Raw genomic sequence first — 8,216 nt, forward strand, 5'->3', positions numbered from 1 at the left:
TTTCAACCAACTTTGGTGCACGGGAGCATGTGCTTGTAGTTCAAATTTGAATTATGCACATTAAATGACCAAAAACTCAATTAATGTGTAAATAAGGCCAAACGAAGCCGGAATAATTCCAAAATTTAACAGGGCACTCATGTAGTTCTATGTTGCCTTTGTAAATAAACTCAAGGGGGACAACGTATATCGTTTCGCACTCAAAGGTGGCACGTTCCCTCTCAGAACCACGAGCCTTCTTGAGAGAAGCTTCGGTTTGCAAGAAGCTTATACCAAAATCTGTTCCTATTCGGCCAATTTTTTTACCACAACATGGTAGTACCATGACATGACATCCATGCCAAGTTTCATGATTTTCAGACGTGTTTTGGATTTACAAGAATTTTAAAACCAAGTTTCTCAATGTTCTCGGCCGAGCCACGATGCCCAGATATTTTAATTTTATTCTCATTTCTTGCATGGGACCTAGAAATTCACCCGAGGACACAAATGTGATTTTTCAACCAACTTTGGTGCACGAGAGCATGTGCTTGTAGTTCAAATTTTACTTATGCACATTAAATGACCAGAAACTCAATTAATGTATAAAAAATGACAAACGAACCCGGAATAATTCCAAAATTTAACAGGGCACTAATGTAGTTCTATGTTGCCTTTTGTTAAGAAACTCAAGGGGGGCAGCGTATATCGTTTCACACTCAAAGGTGGCATGTTCCCTCTTAGAACCACAAGCTTCCAAATCGGCCCAATTTTTTACCACAACATGTTAGTGCCATGACATGACACCATGCCAAGTTTCATGATTTCCAGGCGAGTTTTGGATTCACATGAATTTAAAATCAAAGTTTCTCGATGTTCTCGGCCGAGTCATGACACCCAGATGTTTGAATTTCATTCTCATTTCTTCCATGTGACCTAGAAATTCAACCAAGGACACACATGTGATTTTTCAACCCACTTTGGTGCACCGGAGCATGTGCATGCAATTCATATTTAGATTATGCACATTAAAAGTCCAGAAACTCAATTAATGTATTAAGGGAGATCGATCGGCATCCATGCATATGTGCAGGAGAGGAATAAGGTTGGGAGAGAGACAGAGCTAGAGTGTTGGAGGGGGTGTTAGTGGAGTTGCTTCTAACAAATGGTGGGATAGGCTTGCTAGACAAACGGAGGGCACGCCCACAATATCAATAAGAGAGGAGATGGCTGCTTGTTGTCTGTGCACGTGCGTGTGAGAGACGGGTCAGGAGGCATGCACGAATGATGAGGGGGGACGATGTGGCTGTGGTAAGCAGACGTAACTACATAGGAAGATCAATCGCCCTTTGTTAGAGAAAGGAGAGACATAAATTGTGAGGTACGTCGATCGATGGGGGGGTAGTTAAAGTCGATCTAGGTATATGTTGGGAGATCGATCGGTATACATGCATGTGTGTGTTAGAAGCAAATGAGGCACGAGGAGAAGGATAGAGAGAGAGGGATGCATGTAGGAGGTGGTACGAGAGGCATACTATATCGAGGGGGGAGGAGTGTGCGAGTACGAGAACGATGAAAAGAGTGGTGGGAGTGAGGCATGGACAGTGACAAGAGAAGAGGGGAAGCTTGTGTTTGTGCTAGGCACACCTGGCTAGAGAGGCATATCGATCGATGTGTGCCGTAAAGAAGGAGCTGGGGGGCCTACACACAGCGTGGGTGGACGACCTAAAGTGAAAAGACGAATTTGCGCGATGGAGCTAGAGAATGCTGAGGGAGGGTGAGAGGGATGCGGGCGTGTGCATGCACAAGAGAAAGTTAGCGCTAGCTACAAAGATAAGAGGGTTGTGTGGGTGTAAAAGACGAATAGAGATCATATATACTTCATTATAAAAAGCAAATTCGGATATTTGAAGAATTTATCATAGTGTTTCAAACCGACGCATGTGTGAATATATATAACGGTGATACACATGGTGTGGTTATGAACATGTTATACTACATTTAATATATTTTATCTCTACTCTTATAAAAAACGGAGTTGTTGATGATGGTGTGCCTGCCATCCTGCATTATAGGCCGTCCGATTTATATCTGGCGGATAGCAAGGAAACTATGATGGTTGAAGTTGGCAACAATCATGATTGTAGATTCTTATTGAAATAGAGACACGAATTCAAATTTAGTTCGAATTGCAGCGGTAGTATAGACATTTGGAATGCACTAAAATGTTGGTATGAGTAGGTTACATGCATTATACAGCAAGCGAAAAAATTTAATCGGACATAACATGGACTCATACTCCCTCCTTCCATCTATATAGGGCGTAATGAGATTTTTAGGACCGCCTTTGACTATTGACAAGATTAATAGTACATGACATGCACAATGTGAAAATTATATCATTGAAAGAACCTTTCACAGACGAATTTAACGGTGTGCTTTGTGTAAGTTGCATGTCATATATCATTGCTCTAATATTTGGTCAAAGTTAGCATCGAAAAACGCATTAGGCCCTATATAGATGGAAGGAAGGAGTAGCTTTGAATAGCATTTGTATAGTAAAACGGGGCAAGACTCTCTCTTTGTGTTGTGTGAATAGTTTTATTTTTTCATTTTCTTTTTGGTTGAGGGAAGTGCGAATTGATTTGGTACGTACAAGTACAATATTACAACACGTTAGGCTTGTCCCTAAAATTCAACCCGCGTCTTGTTATATCCCGAAAAGTCAGATATCGTGCTCCCAAAACTGGCGCCTTCACAACCCGCGTCTTGCTATCCCGAAATTACAACGCGCACGAAAACTCCCTCCAGCTGCCAAATCCCGACATGCGAAATCCCCCTTCTAACCCTGAGCCAAAAGGGCCGCTAGTTCAAATCGGTGGGGGGTACTTTTGTAACACACCCTACATTTTGGACAAGCGCGTCCCTAAGTCATGCTTCACCCCCTCCCATCGCCCCCTTTTCGCCATTCGAAATCCCAGGCCGCCATAACCTCTCCGCTCCAGCCGCGAAACCCCACCCTCCTTTGTCCGCCATGTCACCGCTGCCCAGCCGTAGCCTCTTCCCCGACGACGTCGTCCACCGCAACAGCTCGACGTCCCTCGTCCACCTCCCCGGATGAGGATCCGTCATCCATCTCGCCATCCCGCCGGTTCAGCCGCCCCGTCCTCCACCTCCAAGGAGCTGCTCCGACGATCGCCTCATCTATCGCGGCTGCTCCATCCCCACAGCGCCGCCTTAACCTGCTCCATCGGAACCGCAGCATCCTCACCGACTCCTCGGACGAAGCCGAGGCCTACTCGGCGCCACCAAAGAGGTTGTACACTCATCGCATCGCACCTTCTCCTTAACTCGACCTCCCGGCGCCGACGGTGCTCCATCCAACACCCCCATGGAGCGGCTACCTTGAAGCCGGCGCCGCGGGCGACATCTCCACGGTGGCTCTCCCCCAGTGCGAGGCCCCTTCGGCGGTGGCGTCCATACCAGCCGGATCTGCTGCTGCTGCTCCGGCTCTCGCTCGCTCGGCCTGCTGCTGCTGCTCCGGCTCTCGCTCGATCGCTCGCTCGCCCAGCTGCTGCTGCTGCTCTCCCCCTCGCTCGTGCTGCTGCTCTGCTCCGATTAAGCCACACTTCAGTCGACTGAATCGACTTTTGGGTCAGTCAATTTTCAGGGGTTGGGGGGCTCGCCGGAGTTAAGGAAAAACCACCCGCAGCGGGGACGGGGGCTCGCTGGAGAGGTACCCCACTATCTATCTTAGGGTTCAGGGTGGGGGGCGGGGGGCCTAGAGGGCTGGCCGGGGCGGCGGTGGCGAGTTGTTTTGGGGCGGCGGTTCGGCCGGTGGTGGCTGGCGGCTCAGGGAGGTGCAGGTTGAAGATGAACTGCAGGCCCTCCCTAAACTACATGTCAAGTGCCTCTCTGCTACCATTGTGTTCAGTTTCGACAGTAGCATTCAGATTCCATAGTAAATTTAAGTTTTGACAGTTAAGTTCAGAGTCAACAGTTTTTACCTCATCTGTTGTAGTCAGGTGGTTTTTGGTGATGTTAATTTTACATCCATTTTACATCATCTATTGGAGATGCTATTAGAATCCCACTTGAGATTGACGATGTCTGTCTTGTGCTGCTTCAGCCTTGACGTCTTACGGCTCACCGGAGCTGCTCCAACGACAGAACGATCCATCACAACAGAGCAGTGCCCTGGACGCCGTCTACAGATTCCTCAGATCTTCCTCCACACCTCCGACAGCCACCTCTGCCTCAACTGCTTCAGCGACCAACCCAATGATGCTGAGGTCGACACGGCTACGGCAAAGAGGTTGTACACTTGTTGCATCACTTATTACTATACATTCACGTTGATCCATTAGGGCTATTTTGGTTCAACGGAAAAACATCGATCCACTGGTTGTTACCATCTCTCTAAATTTCTGCATGCTCTCCTTACATAATCTCACCATATTTTTTTTGTATGCATGTTAGATATTGTACACAGTCATGCTGAACATGTAGAGAAAAAGAGAAGAGTTTTGCGCGGCAATACAATGTCATGCAGACATCGCTCCATGGTGGGTTCAATGGCAAACCCTCCCCACCCCTCTCCAGATTGTAATCCAGAGGAAGATATCTGTTCTGAGGCGGATTCAGACGCCGCTGACCACTCCTATTTACCCCCCAAGGTGTTTGCTCTACCTTGGCATGATGATGTTAGTCATATCATGCATATGTTGCCTTGCAGTGCCTACTTTTGACATCATATATGTCATCTGCTTAGTTTAGACATGTTCTGTAATGCCACCTGTTTAGTTTCTATATCATATATGGGAATTATGCAGTCTCATGTCTTTTAGCCAGCCATAATATATGTGAAATGTGCAATGCCATCCTGTTTAACCAGGCATCATATATTTGAATGATATCTTACCCATCCTTTTCTTCATTACATTTCCATTTGTCGACAATGTTTGTACATTAAACTACTCTTCCTGTGAATCAGCCATTTGGGTGGGAGATGGAAAAATCTGGAGTGAAAACAAGGCCTTCAGAGCAGACAGTGCTACCTGTCGAAGCAGATCTCTTGTTGGGTCCCGATAGCTCCTCAGAGATGGATTCAGAGGCAGATGACCAGTCCTATTCCCCCACTGAGGTGTATGCTCTAACTTGGCACGGTTATACTGCTCATATCATGCATACGGTGTCTTGCATTGCATAGTTTAGACATCATATACACAATATTCAACACCATGTTCTTAGTTCAGACATCATATCGAATGCCCTCTGTTTAGCATATAAATCACATATGTGAATTAAATGATGCGATCCTGATTACTTAGATAATATGTAGGTGAATTATGTCATGCGATCCTGTTTAGTTATTCATCATATCTTTGAATTATGTTATGCTATGCTATCCAGTTTAGATAGACATCATATATGTGAAATTATGTCATGCTATCCGTTTTAGTTAAACAATATACATGTCAACTATTTCATGCCCTCTTTTTTCCACACTATCTACTGCATTTGTCTCTCATACAATGTCTGTACATTCAACTATGTTTCCTGTTTACCAGTCATTTGAATTGGAGCGGGTGATGCCAGTATCTAGCAGACTAAAAACACGGTCTTCAAATAAAACAGTGCTACCTCTTGGTGGAGATAGCACCCCGGTTGTACATGCACAAGAACCAGCCCTACCACACATAACCCAAACTCTCGCAGATTGTACCCCTACTGCAATGGACAGAGAACCAGCTTCACCCAATCTAACCCCAACCCCAGCCGATAGTAACCCAGTTCATGTTGACACAACACCATCTCCAACACAGAGCTCCCAAACAAGAGCAGTTAGTAAGGCAGCTCCAGTGCCCAAAGGGCCAGTACTATCACGGCGAACCCCAACTCCACCAGTTAGTACGCCTATTCCTGTGGAGGAAGCACAACCAGCTAGTCGTAGTTTAGCATCTATCGCATTTGATGTTGTTAAATCGTATGTGTGTATCTTCCCATCTTGGAAATATTATACTGAAGATGAAGGAAAATGCCAGTTGCAGGTGTTTGTCCAGGAGTTATGTGTAAGTAATGCTATTCATGGCAATTACTTTGCTTCGTCCCATACATCCTACCTCCATGATGGTTATAATACAACAAATTTTCCCATTTTTCTCTATAGAGAAGGACCGATTTGGAAACTCAAGATGAGGTAACCTGTGCTAATACCTCTGCTATCTTCAAGAATGCTTGGTGGCAGTATCAGAATTACCTGAAGAAAACGTACTTCACCGGCAAAGAAACTCATCAAATTCCCTTACGTTCTCCTGAGACACATTTACTAGACGATGACTGGGAACACCTTGTTCTGTACTGGTCCCGAACCAAGAATGTGGTAAGGTCTATGAGCTCATTTTCTATTTTTAAGTATTATATTCTTGCGTCTTACTGTACTCTGTTCATGTAGAACAAGTGCCTAAACCTAAAGAATAACTGTTCTAATTTAAGATTCCATTGCTATCATAGTTCAAAAAAGCGCTAGGCGTTAATTGTGCGTTTTGCCACCACCTTGCGCTTTACTGACCAAAGTGCATGCTTATGCGTAGTTATGAACAGATTATGCGTAGTTATGCGCAATGCGTTTTGCCAACGCCTAGAGCCTAGGCGCGCTTAAGCGCTCGCTTAGGTGCGCCTTTTTTAACTATGATTGCTTTGCTCTTGTATCACTGTATTTACTCATACAAACTTATTTTTAAATTGAAGGATCCAATCAAAACTCCAATGGCACGGCAGGTATGTTCACGCATGTTTCTTTAACAGGTTTGCTCTTATCAATAGCTCTGTTGATTTCAATTTCAATTGTGTATACAGTTGACTTTCATATCATGCACATTACTAGCATCACAACAGAGCCAATAGTGTTGTTGTACATGTAGACCCGTGGTACCCATCTGAAATCTTGTTGTGTCGTGTAGTTTCCCATGCTTTGTATTCTTTCACTGCTGCTTTGTCTTGAACTGATATGATTTGAACCGTGTCTCTATTTTGATTTGGCAAGACAATGCAGTGACCATAGGACATAGATATATGTTTGTTTGATGCTTTTATTATGTACTAGTACTTGGCAATAGAAGACTTGGTAGTTTAATCCTGTCCACCTTACTAATGAACTGGTTCACCGAAATGAGTTTCATATACTAGTACATGCTAAACTTGTTATGTGTCTGCTTGTTTCTTCTTTTAGAATGCTGACAGAATATTGGGGAAGAGTGCCTTATTAAGCAATGGTAAAGGAAGTAATGCAGATAAGGTTCAGGATAGTGACACATCCTTGTTGGTCTCCAACAAAGCTGATAAAACAGCTAAGGAAGACTATCTTGAAGACAGCGAGACAACCCCAAAGTCCTGTCTTGGTTTAGTGTTCGAGTTACTAGCCACTACCGTTGCACAAGCTATTCAAACTCACTGTCTGAATCAGTTTGGTTTCTTGAGTCTCAACTATAAGCTGAAAGACATCGATCAGCTATGCTGCGACAAGAAGCGGAAGGACTGCGGAAGTCCCTGGAGCATTCAGATGCATACTTTCTGGTGCAACAGCAAGCGTTGGAGGATTTTAGCGCCAAACAGGACAAAGCTAATCAGCTTGCTAAGCTTATTGCCAGCATGGTGGATACCCAGGATAACGTTTCTTGAGCTCTTCTGAAGTTGTTTCAGTTATGGTCTTGTTTTGCTGCCGCGTTTATTTGCACTGGTGGCCAATTTTGACGGCCAGTGTATGTAATGTGCTGCTTTGTTCCCTATATTTGCACTGGTGGCGAACTTTGATGCCCAGTGGATGTAATACGTGTAATAGCGGTAATAGGCTAGCGTTAATTGCTTGCTTATTTATTTCCTTATTGTCTTGTTTAGTTGTTTGCTTGTCGTCACTGCAGTTCTTTTTCTGTTTTTTTCTAGTGGTCACAATAGCCTATTTTTGGTAACTAGGCCAAAATAATCGTGGCAACACACGGACTGTTGTAACCATGGGCCTCCTGCAGGCCGTATGATCCATGGGCCTTCGTCCGGCCGTAGGATCCATCGGCCTTCTATACGGGCCTTAGGGTCCATGGGCCTTCTACGGGCCGTACGATCCATGGGCCTTCTACGGGTCGTACTATCCATGGGCCTCATACGGGCCGTAGGATCCATGGGCCTTCTACGGGGCGTATCATCATTTCGCCAATCATGGGCCGTACTATTCGTGGACCATA

The sequence above is a fragment of the Aegilops tauschii genome, chromosome 2 (assembly GCF_002575655.3).
Source record: "Aegilops tauschii subsp. strangulata cultivar AL8/78 chromosome 2, Aet v6.0, whole genome shotgun sequence".
Taxonomy (NCBI): domain Eukaryota; kingdom Viridiplantae; phylum Streptophyta; class Magnoliopsida; order Poales; family Poaceae; genus Aegilops; species Aegilops tauschii.